Source organism: Zootermopsis nevadensis, unplaced genomic scaffold (genome assembly GCF_977971745.1).
Source record: "Zootermopsis nevadensis isolate Lab colony 2312 unplaced genomic scaffold, Znev_1.0 Znev_ptg000008l, whole genome shotgun sequence".
Taxonomy (NCBI): Eukaryota; Metazoa; Arthropoda; class Insecta; order Blattodea; family Termopsidae; genus Zootermopsis; species Zootermopsis nevadensis.
This window is the reverse complement of record NW_028259140.1, coordinates 6,789,217-6,804,096: the sequence shown is the minus strand read 5'-3', so window position 1 is coordinate 6,804,096 and position 14,880 is coordinate 6,789,217. Positions and strand designations below refer to the sequence as shown.

At 37.1% G+C, this 14,880-nt stretch overlaps 1 long non-coding RNA gene across 1 annotated transcript in view; it reads left to right on the top strand.

Annotated features, from left to right (window-relative positions):
* The window catches only part of LOC110829822 (uncharacterized), a 218,099-nt gene that overhangs the window by 94,070 nt on the left and 109,149 nt on the right, over positions 1–14,880 (top strand). The window contains exon 3 of the long non-coding RNA XR_002543094.2: positions 6,789–6,817. This is a non-coding gene — a long non-coding RNA (uncharacterized LOC110829822). The remainder of the gene's footprint in view (positions 1–6,788; positions 6,818–14,880) is intronic.

Sequence of the window (14,880 nt, the reverse complement as noted above, 5' to 3'; positions counted from 1 at the left end):
CTTGCAGCTGAGGCAACATTAAAGCTACAGAAAAAAATACAAATATTCTCTGTAGTATTAGTTGGGAGTTAAAGTAGGAAACTGAGTTATAACGACGTGTTCTAGAAGCGCAACTTCAAAGATTAATATCCGATGAATCCGCATCACTGTATCATGGATTTATATATATGTGTTATTACAAAATATTTAAGATTTCTTTCATAAGCAGCAATGTTAACTGTATCATTGGAATTATTTATGTTATGTTATTCCCAAAAGCATCCGAGATTTTATATAACCTGCGTCTTCTTTGCGCCAGTGACACTTGGGGGTGGAATTTTGTTTTCTGTCTGTCACTCTGAGTGGCGGCTGGTAGCATTCAATATGTAGATCACAACACCAGGTAGTATCTTGTCCAATGAATAAAGGAAATCAAGCTGTCATGTTGACATAGACATGAATAGTCGAAATATGAAAGTGCATTTTCTCTGAAGCGACAAGACTTATATCAGCTTCCTTTCGTGGTTTCTTATACCTAAATATTTAAGTATAGACTTATATCTGAAACGCAATTAAACGTGGCACAAATAAGTTTTACGCTTTCAGTTAAATATATTTTAAATTGTTCCTGCTTAAATAAACTCTGACTTCCTCCAGATAAAACCAGAACGACAATTTTGTAAACTGTAAGAAAGAAATTTAATAATTTAATTATATTATATGAAGGAGCAGAATACTTCACAAGCCAATAGTCGCTCAGCTAGCCATAAAATTCCCCGTCTTTTATGGTACTTAAATGTTTGTTATAATGTTCGTCAGATCCTGTCAATGTACTTTATTCTGAGAAAGCTAAATTCAGCACACATTCAGGTCAAATGTTTCATATTTACGTTTTAAAGATACAGAAGATTCTGAACTGAATTCTAGCAATCACTTAATTTTGATAACGTAATGCAATTTAAAGGTTCGTGTTACAAAATAAAGATCTCATTAAATGGACAAATTTTATTTGAAAATACTTCTAAATCGTGTCCACGTAATGTAATAAAATGTTTGAGTCTTTCCTGCACTACATTGTAACAATACAGTCTACTTGAATCTGCTGTAAATTAAATAAGGTAAAGCTAAAACATATTTCTAAAATGTTCACTCTCCATTTTAGTACACATTTGATTTTTGTTGAGAACAAAGAGGGAGAGCCGTGGTTAATTTTAATGTCAAGTCCTTTCATTATTTCTGATGAACCGAAAAATAATTCCTCCTGCCCCTCTGATTATGTTTGGCTGGATTTAAGATTGCAGAAGTCGACTTTATGTTCGTGATAATATTTTTTCCTTTTTGAGAAGACAAATGCCAAAGCTTGGTAATCGACAATACCATACATGTCACTGGGCGCTGATCCTCCACATGTCTACAGGCGCCCCTTCAAGAGGGTCCAACTTACCCTTGAGACCAAAACGGCGATTTCAGAAAGGGGATAATTCTCATGGGGGGAAAGGTTTTTTTCATATTATAATGCTACTGTGTGCCTGTTGTCTTGCCTTTGTGTGTGCACTTATACTGTTTTTGTGGATGCGGTATTAAAGGATTTATGAGCTTCCAAACGCACGTTGATTGCAACTGTGTAGGGTTTTCAGAAACTTGTAAACATGTGAGTGACATGCGATATCACTGACGTAGTAAATTTGTAGGCTTTTAGTCCACTAAAATTTCAAATGGTTCTTTCAAATTTCTTTTGTTATATTAAGCCCCGTATATCAGTTTATAACCAGACAGAAATATTTATTAATCTCTTTAACACTTAAATTGTTCTTAGTCCCTTATATTTTATTAAACATTTTCATTCTCCATTTCTCTGTTTCCATATACTCATTACCTTGTGCGAAAAATTCGTAGTTATGTGTTTCCTCGTCTTTCGGGGTTGAACCGTGTCGAATGTTGAAAATTATCCAACGTTTCTCCAGACATTTTATTTGCCATCTTCAGGCTGAATGTGTAGCAATTGGGTAATATTGGAAGCCTTGTGAAGGGCAGTTGAACAGTGACATCCCGCTTTTCCGCTCCACCAATCAGCACCATCAAATCGAACTCACCACTTACTGCGCTATAACGTTTCAAACATTCCAAGATTTCAGCGATTTAATTCTCAGACGCATGTAACAAGTGGAAACTTCCTTTCTCCATGGAACACAGTCGTGCTTGAAAAGATAATCGTACGCTCTTGCAGTCAAGAAATTCAGCGCCTTTTATGGAATCAGGGTTCATAAGAGTCTACCGCCGATCCATATCCTGAGCCAGACGAATTCAGTTTATACCTGAAATCCCTAAGATCAAATTAATATTATTCTCCTGCCTACGCTTAGATCATCCAAGTGGTCACTTGTCTTCAGGCTTTCCAAACGGATTGAAAGTGTATTTAGAGGTTTCGGAGTTTTTGTCATTTATTTATTCCTATTCTTACATTTATTCTAAAATTAATATTTATTAAAAGGATGACGTAAACTTAAATTACCTCCAAATTTTGTGGTTTTGTCTTGAGACGTCCTCTTCCTTCTGATTTCTTATCCGTTAATACGACTATCGTCTTCCGTTTCTTTTTATCTTTCTTGTCTCTGTTCTTCTCCAGAAACATGTCTGATCTTTATCGTTGTTATTAACATTATTCATCACCGGTATCATCACAATTGCGTCCGCTGGCGCCATTAGCTGTTGAACTGCACGTCAGAATTTATTGTTTTTGTATCACCAAGAGGTGGTTCCGTGGCCCAAGGCCTAATGAAGCAGACCCATCAGAAGGCTAGCTGTACGACCGGACAGACGTGGTAAAGAAAGTTATAATTTGGCCGTCAGTTCAGGAGACGAGGCGAGGGCGGCAGTACTGGACCAGAAAAATGCCCATCCCAGTACCAGCAGTAATTAAGAAACATGACTTTTTACCATCCTGCTAGCCTCTTTCTTCTCCCCCTCCAACTCTTACCACAAATTGCTCTTTTTCACGTTGTCTGCTTTCTGGATTTTTGTGAAACTCGGCTTTGTGTCAGGAAAGAAGCCAGGTGAGTCACATTAAACAAAGGAAAACTTGATTGGATAATAAGGCATCGTGTAATCCTTTGAAATATTAGTTATTACCACATAAAGAGTTTATCAGGTAAAACGGAATATTGCTTGGTTGGACGTAGACTAAGCTTCGAAAAAATAAATGTAGCGATAGTCATTCTGTCCGACTTCATATTTCACTAAAATTTAACTAGTGTTCTGTAAATAAGCAAGGTGGTAAGAAACTCCGAAGAATGTGTTAATAGATGCAAGGTGAAAATGTGAAAGGTATTTTGGAAAGACGCTTTAAATATGCAGAAAATATAGTCCGATGGATAGAAAAGTGATCTTCGCGTAGAGCTAACCACTCACCTCAATCGGGTTCCGAAGACGAGCTTTACCTCCAGTTCCCTTTCACGATTTCATGGCGTGTGTTTGGACAGAATAAAAGCTTTATCTTGTGCCTTGCAGTCCTCTGAGGAATACGTGTTAGGAAATAACTGAGAGTTTTTATTGAAAATGACAGGAATTAATATAATTTTCGGTTTCCTTTAAGTACAGGTTCATGACGAGACAAAGCCTGAGTATATCTTCAAATATATATTTATTATTCAAGTCTATACACAAACTTTTAAATTGTTGATGTTAAAATTTAAAATCACCATTAATATTCTGCGCCATTCATCTATCTCGATGTTATAATATTGCGCTATATGATTTTAAATTTTAACATCAACAATTTAAAAGTTTGTGTATAGACTTGAATAATAAATATATATTTGAATTTTGAACACAAACATGACGCATCTAAACTATAAACTGAGTATATCTATCAAAAAAAGGACTCACCGCTTATGGAAATCTAAATACGAATAAACTTCATCATCTTTTCCCTGAATAAAGTATTCATTAACTCAACAATATTTTCCATTCTTCCTTGGACTCTATTTTTCTGTCAAGAACGACATTTCTTCAGATGTCCATTATGTCGGCTTACAAAAGTCGTATGTGCTGCTCTGTGATCCTTTGGATCATTGAAGTCTTTTAAGTTTACAAAAAAAGTTGGATTAGTATTACTTCCTTTTCGTTCGTCAAGGAAACAAATTCCTTGATACAAAAAATAACACCATTAACTTATGGTGAGATTTATACTTCTTATCCATGTCAGAATACGTGCTCCTATAATGTCGATAACTCCTGTAACTTACGTATGAAGGTACAGGTTGCCCCAAACAGATACGTCAGCATTGTGTATACTTGTTTTTGGGACGTTATGGAAGTACTGCTCTCTGTCACATGAGTCGCTTGTTGTGCGATCTATGAAGCGACACTGCTTGATATTGGCTTCCCACGGCCAAGAAACGTTATTAGTACCTCAACTGTTTTGAATCTCTTCAATATTTTCCCCGTCCGTTTTATTTCCTATTCTCAATGAGCGTAACTGCTACTGCATTCTATCGGCAAGTGTCTGTCATGCAGAAGGCCAGTGACACGCGTTGAGGTGCGCCCTGAAATGAGCATAACTACTTGTGTTCGGGAATATTCCTCGAAGTGACAACCGAATTTTGCCGATTGTACTAAATCGGAAGCAGATAACGAAGTTAAGTTCCGTGTGTGCAACAGTGATATTAACATTGAGTAGTAAGTGGTGGTGTAATAATACGTTTATTGGTTATGTGTATGTGATTTCAGTGTGACATAGTGCAAAATAACGTTCCATGATGTGCTTTGCAGTATAAAACTGTTGAAACATAAACCAAATGCAGTGCAACATAACCTTCACCCAGACATTGCGTCAGATTCTCAGAATACCCGGGACAACTTGCTGCCTTATGGCGGCTACGTGCAGACTGATTTGAGGTGAAGAACTGGAAATGGCTTGTGACGGAGAGCTGTGGTTTCTAGTTCAGTGCTGAAAGACTGTAATAAAGCAGCATAATTAATTCAGCTGTAGAATTAGTTCTATTAAGCATTCTGTTTATAAAAATTGTTTCTTAGATTGTGATGCAGGTTTCATGAAGGTTAGTTACACAGTTTGACGCGAGACAGGTAGCTGCTTCTCTAGCAAGGGGAGTACATCATTTATTTGATTATCTGTACCTTCTTCTTACAGCTAATGTGTACGTTTAGGCTCAGGTTTCAGAGGTTTGATTTGGTAGCTAAGTTACTTTACCCTTTGAAGCTAAATCTCATCTTCAGAGTATTAAGATTTCAGTCTCTACCACAAAGGAAACATAACTTCACCATTGTAAAGATCAGTTGGTTAATGCCGTTTAAGGACATAATTGCTGTTTATTCTGAGAATCATAAGATACCCATGAATACAAAATGCAGAATTACTGTTTGTTAAAACAGGTGGCATATTCTAGTTCCCAGTGGGCTTTAAAGTGTTAATTACCTGCGTATTTAGTTAATAGATTAATTTCGTTAATCAGCTATTAGCTAGTTACTGAAGTAGTTATTTTGTTAATGAGTACTGTTACATATATAATTACTCGGCTAACTGCTTTGCAAGTGTGTTTAGGTCATTGCTTTTGTGAGTCAGTTGGTTACCGATAATTATTTTAAATAATTAATAAATAGCCCGTAGCTATATCACTAAGCAATCAGTGTGATATTAAGCTTATATTCCATCATATATATAGACATAAGTAGACAAATATGTACTTCTATATAGTACATAAAACGTAAAGCTTTGGTTTTCTCAGTAGTTGTATGAACATCGCTTCAGTAAGACGAACGGGATATGGATGTATAACTCCACGGTTTCTTAACCTTGGCACTAGATTGAGGAGTATGGCGTGAGTTATGCTGCAGACAGGGCCGGCATAAGCTTCCCCCCCCCCCCCCCCCCCTCAAGGTATCCTCAGAGACGGATGCATGCGCGCATGCTTACGTACAAAAATACATAACACAAAAATTCTCCCACACATCTGTAAAGAAATAGACCCGGAAGTAAAATAATTAAAATAAAATATTTGAAACTGACAGTAATGTGTACTGAACTGTATTTTCTTTTACATAGGCGTGTCCACGTGACGCAAAAGTTTTTATAGTACAGGCTTCTTGTTCAAGTGTGTTTACTAACGATACTGCTTTCTGTACTAGACTTATATTTGCATTTTTAGTTCATCATAACCCTGCTTATGGTTAATATCTTACCAGCTTTATTCTCCTCTATTTATTTGGTTTCAAATATGTGCATTCCAAAAGATTTATTTTAGGCTTTAATTCACTTAAATTATTATAACTACACTTCACTGTTTTCTTATAAGATATATTTTTCAATTACTCTCAGCCATTTATTACATAAAAGTTCTATCCTTCACTTTCGCGTATGATGATTTATACAGTTTGTCGTGATGATGAAATTCAGAAGGCTGCTATGTGCTGAACATTTGCCTAATACAGGGGAGACAATAAATATATTCAAAATTTTGGTTCGAATTATTTATTGGAAAATCTTCACTTTGGAGTCTGAGAATGGATGCACAACTGGAGTTAGAATTTTGTCAAAAGGTGGGCTCTGGTATTACAGGTGTTAAACCTTAGGATTCTTATAACATTGTGTTAGTTTGTTTATTTAAAAAATATATTTTAGAAATTTGTAATCTTGTGCTATCCAGTTTTAAAATAAATCATATCTTACAAGGCTAATAAGATAATTAAAAGACGTGGAATAATATTACGTCGGAATTTAGTAAAAATATCAATTAGGTATGTAATTTATAAAATTATAATTTAATTTTAATGTGTCTTTTTCCCATTTACAGGTCTGCACATGCAGAGACATTTTCATTGGGTGAGTAAAATTACTTTTTAAAATTATTTACTTAAAATATGTAAAATGTTCTGAAAATTATTTTGTTTGACGATAAAAAACCGAACCTCGCAGTCGAATGGTTTCGCCTCGCGCTTCGTATTCGGGAGGTCCAGGCTTCAAATCTCTTCTCTGATACTACGTAGTTATCTTGAGGATTCTTTTACTCTTTATCAGTCCAACCATAAAAATTCTAGGATTTTTCTTTTAACTGTTCCACAACGCTTCTATCCATATTTTTTAAAAGCCGATGTTAATCAATTAATTATTCTCTCATTGGACGTTTGATTGTCTGAGCGCGGTTAAATAAATCACAAATAAATATGATACGCCACTGATGACAAGGCTAGTTCTATAGCAAATGTACCGGCATCTGGATCATTTGCCTGTTCTCGTGCTGTGTGATGAGAATACTGAATAGGTGGGCGTTCCACATAATCGCTGGTTACGCTTGTTGAGTACAAGAAAGAAAACTAGAAATACTGAAATAAAAAGTGATTTTTGCTTCTTCAAGAAAATTAACTATAGAATTATTTGGCTGGTGTATTTACTACGTGTATAAGACCTAGCGATGCGTTTGAAAATTAACTACATCGTTGTGTATAGTTAAGAAATATGTATATAGTCGTTTTTTCTCTAATCTGTGTTTTGTTTTGCTGTTTCGAGAAGGAAAAAATATAGGTTGAAACCACACATTGCTGGAAAGACCCAGTCTGTAGCTCCTCGTTTCAGAATAATTAAAGAAAAGGTCTCGAAATAGTAATTACGCAGGCATCTGTTACTTCTAGTCCCGCTTAATGTACTATACCTCAGACTGAGATGGTTTATAGACCTAAAAATGGCAACATGTAGTGTGGTCTCATGCTCACTTAGAGTAAAACTTTGTACCTGGGAGGTCTGGTGTTCAAGCCTGCAGTCAAGTTTCATGGGTCTTGTGTTTTCGTGACCTCTTTACAGTTGTGAGATTTCAGGTTCTTACGGAGGCGACTGTTAAAAAGCCTGCCTTCCGGAATGTTGGGCCGTGTACTCTTGTAGACACTGACAGACATTTCAGAACTGTTTACTACTACTATCAACACAGCGATCTTCAAACAAATGTGGAAATTTAATATGCCTACTGTTATTCTAGTTATATAGCGTAGGAGCAGATTAGAAGGTTGTCATTAATCATGCCTGAGGATTTGGTTTATTTCAAGTTTATGTTGCGACGTTTGTTGGAGGGACAGAGGAAAATCATGATTAATATAAATTGGGGACCTCCCGAATACAAGTCTGCGCCTAGAGCTTTACCGTTGCAGTACCACTGTACTTGGGTTTATAGAAGTGAACTATGCCTAATGTAGGTTTTGAAATCACTTTTTACAAAAACAAATATTATTATGTAAATTGTAATTTGTAAAGACAATTTTCGACGTAGCTGAACGAAGGACAATTGATTAACCAAAAATATCTTAGCCTTGCCTCTCCATATCTCACAGAGTCGGATGAAAATTCCTAACACGCGCATGTTCACGATTACTGTTGGTGTAGCTGAAGGCGCTATCATCATACCATAAACCGCGCATTAAACATCTGTCGATCTGCGTGTCTGTCTTGACTTGTCTCTCTTCGGGCAACTAGCGTCCTTCAAGAGGTCTGTCTCTCTGTCCATCACCATTGGGCACGGTTGTTACCACCGCTGTTGAGAATGCGAGTCCCTTTCTGCAACAGGGACATTCAAGAAAGGCCAACTTCGGTTTTCCTCAGTTTATTTTGCACGGAACTGTCTGAAGAGGAATGTTTTGCTTTTACCAATCTAAACTAAAACCAGAACTTCGTGAATGACGCTGATTTGCCTGTTACAGCAGCAACTATCTATTAATGGGTCAGGGGTTAGAAGTTAGAATGATGTAGAATCAAGAGGCCATGACGTAGGTCTATGTGCAGTGAGACTTGTGAATGGAGCACGTTAATGAAAACTTGAAACGTTATGGCGACTAGAACTAAGTAATTAAGTTGACTGTTTTCGTGACGATATAGTTTTATTGTTAAGGAGTTCAGAAAAGTTATATTATCGGTGAACATAACGTGGAGTTGGAGTCTAAAACCTGCAATTTCATAACAGTTAGTAAGTGGAGTGTAATGCACTACACATAGTCACTCGGGGTATAAATCAATTGTAATCGCTTTCTATTCTGTGTCATAAATGCGTATTTAAGTAATGAATTAAGGCCTATTGAAAATATAGTTAAGTTTCATAAATCCAAACTAATATCCTGGAAAAGGATTCTTCCCGAACAAATGTTATGCAGCTTAAATAATTACCTACTAAGGAACCCGAGTGTTCACTGACGTCGTCTGAAAAACTACAAATCAAAGCAATAGGCATATAATTTGGTGTTGTTTGATTGTAGTTTGTGCTGCTAAGACGCGTGACATTTCTTGTGTTAAAATCCTAAATTCCAAACCAAGACTGACTATACGTCGAGTGAACACGTATCAATTACAGCTACGTTCTTAAAGCCAAACTAATTATTCTTCTCAGTATATTTTGCTTTTTATTTTCATCGCGCTCTAACACAACTAAGAACTTCTGCAGTCTCTCATGCAAATATGGAAATATTTCACGTTTATGGTTCTTTTATGTTTGAGTAGATAATAAGAATTTCTGGAACCAGCGAACTTATTTTTCTTTAAATGTTTTCTTCTGCTAATGTTATAAATTAAAATTACGAGTCATCTTATCCTCCTTGATTGACCAACTGAACAACACAAGTTACTTTCTTTCCTCTCAGACATCCTCAGTCGAAGATTTCTGTCTTCTGGGTTGTTGCGCTGTGTAGTCTGGTCGATGTTTACCAACGTTTCAGAGGTCATACTGCCTCCGTCATCAGGGCGATGAGTATGAAGATTTCTGTCTTCTGGGTTGTTGCGCTGTGTAGTCTGGTCGATGTTTACCAACGTTTCAGAGGTCATACTGCCTTCATCATCAGGGCGATGAGTGTGAAGATTTCTGTCTTCTGGGTAGTTGCGCTGTGTAGTCTGGTCGATGTTTACCAACGTTTCAGAGGTAATACTGCCTCCGTCATCAGGGCGATGAGTGTGAAGATTTCTGTCTTCTGGGTTGTTGCGCTGTATAGTATGGTCGATGTTTACCAACGTTTCAGAGGTAATACTGCCTCCGTCATCAGGGCGATAAATCGCTTTCTTTATGTTGTCCTTCCTTCCTTGCTTTTATTCTTCTACTTTGTCCTTCGTTCATTTCAGAGAAAAGTTAATAAAAGGTATTCTGGCTGCCTTTAAATTGTGACTGCAGTATTTTGTAATCCGTAGGTATTATGAGCGTTTGCTACCTAGATAATTAAGCGGTTGAAACATAACATTGATATGCATAGGCCAGTATTATGTAGCCTTCCGTGATTCCAGGATTCCATAAACATAAACACAATCTTGGTTCACTTCTGCTCTCATAGAAACCATACGTGTTGTCATATGACTGATTGGTCCAATTAAACAGCGGCATCAAAATCTGTAGATACAGTTTTCGTTGCAAGGTTTGTTGCATGCAAAGACCTTTCGGAGTCGTCTCATTGGTTGTGGGCCAGCGAGCCACCAAAGGCACACACCGAGAACCGGAAATTGAATTGTAAGACACGTAAGTGCACGATACTGCATTGCCTTCATAGGCAGTGTTATATTCCACGTTAGTGCGGTGGTTCGATGGTCGTAATAAGGCCCGGTTCACACGCAGTCGCCGATTCCGTTCCACTGAAAACACGCAGCTTCACTGTACTTTCGTGTTTACTAATAGCAACTACTGTTCGTGTTTATTCAACGAAAAGATGTGGCTAGGCTATCATGAGGCTGAAATACTAGTCACGACGACTATAAAAGACTTGTGGCACACGATAAGGAACGGGAACGAAATTTGTGACTTCTGTAATATATGGCAGTGAAAATGGCTTGGGTTACGATAAGAATATTATTTTTATTGCAGTGAACACATCGTGTTGAAATCAGCGAAAATTAGAGTTACGTCGGAAGTCCTCTGTGTGTTACATCTAATTGAAGATAAAATTACTTCTTACTCTAAAATTCCATACAGTACTGGGAATAGTATTGTACTGCCTCAATAATCAGGACGTGTCTGGAAAGAGTCTAATTTGTTCTACACATTGCATTGATGAAGCAGTTCTGTGCTAAAGAGTTAATGATTCTGATCATATGATTGGGACATTTTTAACAACCTTGATGAAGAGGCTAAAACTTACTTACGTGTAAACTTTACTGACTGCAAAAATGTATAAGAAAGACAATTCCCATTGGACTTCGAAGCCATATGTAATACGATTCCACATTTCCTAGTACATGACAAGAAGATGAGATGTGTTGCAAATATACATACATTTTAAAATCTATTTTTTTAAAGATGGGTTTCTTCCGGATTGTAGCTCGTTGTAGTCTGATAGAAGTCCAACTTTTCACAGGTGAATTAGAAATACTACTTTAATGTCGCACATCTTGGCGCTTATATGGACAGAACTTACTCTGTTATGTCGTGATCATTATGCAGACGCGAATTTAATGTTTTGTAATCATCTTTTAATAACACTCCGTCGTGGTTCTTGATTATATAGTCCGTAAGTATTAACAATACAAAGAGATTCAATCTCCGAACATTTCTGGAAAAGAAACCAAGAAGCTCTGTCTCTTCTATGGATTAACCTATCGGCATCGGTTTTTGAGGTTCATTCGTAACTTCATAGCTCAGACGAAGGAAGTAGTTCCGTCACACTTATTTAAACAGTTTACTGTTGAGTTTAAAATTCAACATAAAACGGAAAAACAAATATACTCGAAACAGAACTGAGAAGCAAGGTATTTTTCACTGCTATTCAACTTCTCTACGATGTTTCTCCGCTGGCAGCGCTTACAGCGAGGAATAAACAGCCAAGAGCGACAGAACTGGTCCACGTGTCTCAATTAGACATACACAGCTATAAAAGCAGAAAACCTGACTGGATAACATAATTGATGCTACAGAATATGAGATTTGAGGTCAAGTCTTGAAGATGGAGACACTATGTCACTCTGAAATGTTGGTATCTACCAGCGAATCCACAAAATGTTGTAACACACAATACCAAGATAATCATGAAGATGACTCTCTTTTGCCTTGTTGCGCCATGTAGTCGGACGTTTTAGAGGTGCGTGCTGTGAAAGGTTGATGAATTCTACGACGTAAGATCTTTCCTGTAAAACCTCAGATGTCATAAATGTGGCTCATTTCGCACAGTTGTTAACAATATCAGGTGACCAGATGAACCTCGACTGATATGAAATACCATGTCGCCTCAAGGAAAGTAGATAGTCGATCGGGTTGAGAAATCGGAGTGTTTACATCTGCGTTTTTATTATTGTTACCATAACGGGACGAAAACACGTGATTCAGTGCATGTGTTTCTCATTCCTTGTTCAACTTGTATCGTGGACTGACAGGTATTTTCTGAACATATGTTTCGATTTCATGAACCATTATAAATTCATGTTATGATTTCAAATCAACGTGTTATTTATGCAAGATTTTAAATGTATATCTTAGCCGTGGTTGTACTTAGTCTGGTAGGTATGTGCATGATGTAAGTGTAATAAAAGGGGTGGAGTCCTCAGGAGCTCCGCCCCACTGGTTTAACAAAGCGCTGCAGGTGTGATGGAACGTGTGATAAAAGCTGGCGGTCACTGCAGAGCGTGACATCTGGCGGGAGGAGGCGGAGTCGGTCTCCTCAACAGTACACTCAGCAATCTGTGAAGCCCGCAATGCGTGTTATAATCTACACGGGGTCACGGATGGGCAGGGGGATCGGTAAGAGGGGGGCGAAGCTCAAGAAACAATGGCGGGGGATATGAGCGAGTGAAATTTATAAAAATGAGAGCTGGCATAATGAGTCCTGAAACGAGTCTGTGTAAAATTACTCTTGGCTTGTAACGTAATAATTACACTAATAAAACAGCAGGCCTACATAGTGGCCTGCTTAATGTAAGAATTAAAAAGTTTTTAATCTGACGTTGGATAGTGACGCTGCATCGAAAAAAAATGAAATTTATAAATTTTTTAAACTTTTATTAAACTTTGATTAAAGGGGCCTATATTAGTCGCATTACAATTTTGAATGTTGATTAGAATTGAATCAGTCATCGATTAGCAGGTTCCACACTTAGAGGAATGAATACATTCTGCAACTATATGAAACGAATTGTAAAGCAAAGTAGGCTTTCTTAACCTGTTATAGGTAAATTAACAAAGATAAAACTGAAGGGTAAGGTTGTTCGTAGTTTGTGCCTAAAATATTGGCATTAATAAAATGATCAAATCAAGAAAGATGAGATGGGCGGAGCATATAGCTGTCACGCATGGAATTGATGAGAAGTGCATACAAAATTTTAGTTGAAAATCCTTAAAAAGATATGCCATCTGACGCTTCTAGTCATGGAAGTGAGGATGATATTAAAATGGATTTTAAATCAAGCGTATTAATTGAGCGCACTGGATTTAAATGATTCGGAAAGAGTCCAGACACAGGGTCTTGTGAACGATAATGAGACTTCGGTTTCCACAAAACACAGCTAATTTATTTCTCTGCTAGCTGAACTACTCTAAGCTTTTGAAGAGGTCAGAAACATCAAATGTGCAAAATGTAGCGCTGTTGGACCTAGAGTGCTTCGTTGAACACAGCTGCATGTCGAAGCTGGCTGTTTTCTGTGTTGTTGCTCGGTGTAATCTGGTAGAAGTTTGCCGACGTTTCAGAGGTCCTTGCTCTCTGTATCATCAGGTCGACGGTAAACTTCTGCCAGCCTACATGGCGCTAAAGGCCAGAATACAGAAATTGTCATACTCGTCGCCCATGTGATCTTAGTTAATTAAGAACAATAATTTGAAGATCAATTGGTCCATTCTGTGTAAAGAAAATTACTATCGCCATTTATTTTCAGTTTCATTCAAAACTCACAGGCCTTGTTTTTATATCCTGAGTTCAGTTCCCAGTTAGTGTATGAAGAACACACATTTTGCACAATTTTATATATCACACATTGACTGAAAATCTTAGTGAAATAGACACACACATCCACAGACAAGATGTCAAACATTAAAAAGGGAAGTGTGATTAGGATTTCCGTTTTTTCTTCACTCCTCGTATGCGTAATATTCTGTTTTGGTGTCAGGTTGTATTACACCAAGGCTTCGTGGAAAAATGTTACAAGTTTTATACGGTTTGCAAGACCAAAAAATGAGTATTCTGAATCCTTATCACCAAACAGTTTTCTGCGTAAAATTAATTAAGCCCTACACAAAACAGTACAAGCAATTTCTGTAATAGTGACTGAAAGTGAGGTCTATTGAGCATGCCAGCTTAGTGGTTTCTATTCTTATCTGTAATATCTTATGGAGGTAGAAGATTAAAGTCTCTGCCAATGCAGATGCTATTCTGGGATATTTTGGTCTTATTTTATCAGAAATGACAGAGTATGCCGACCATAGTAAGTGAAGCTTTTGTATTTGAAACCCTTCAAAAAGTAACTGTTTGTATTTGTTATTTTACCTGATTTGAAACCAAATTAACTTCACACTAGATGCAGCATCGTTACATAGTTCCCAGGTCGATAACTTACACAAGAGATTCTCCGCTGTTTATAAAAGTTAAGAATGTTTTTATACCTAAACAATAGTTGCCTTTATAACTGGAAGTAAATTAATCACCTTTTCACTGCACCGTTTATGACATTCCGAAGATAATTTAACGTTATTTTAGCAGAAGAGCACTAATACTGGTAAGCCTATAATTATAAAATAAATCTAGAGAGTAATAACGGTGGTTTAAGGTATGCAGATCTTCCTGGCAGTTGCCCAGAGAGTCTGAGAAAAACAAGTTAAGAACAAATGTTAACAGTAGAGCAGAGTCCATCTTTGGAGGTTAATAGTCCCTCAGCTAGTTGAGAAATTTCACGCTCTTTATGGAATGCGAATGTTTATGATTTCACATAAGTCCTCCATTGGTCCTTATCCTTAG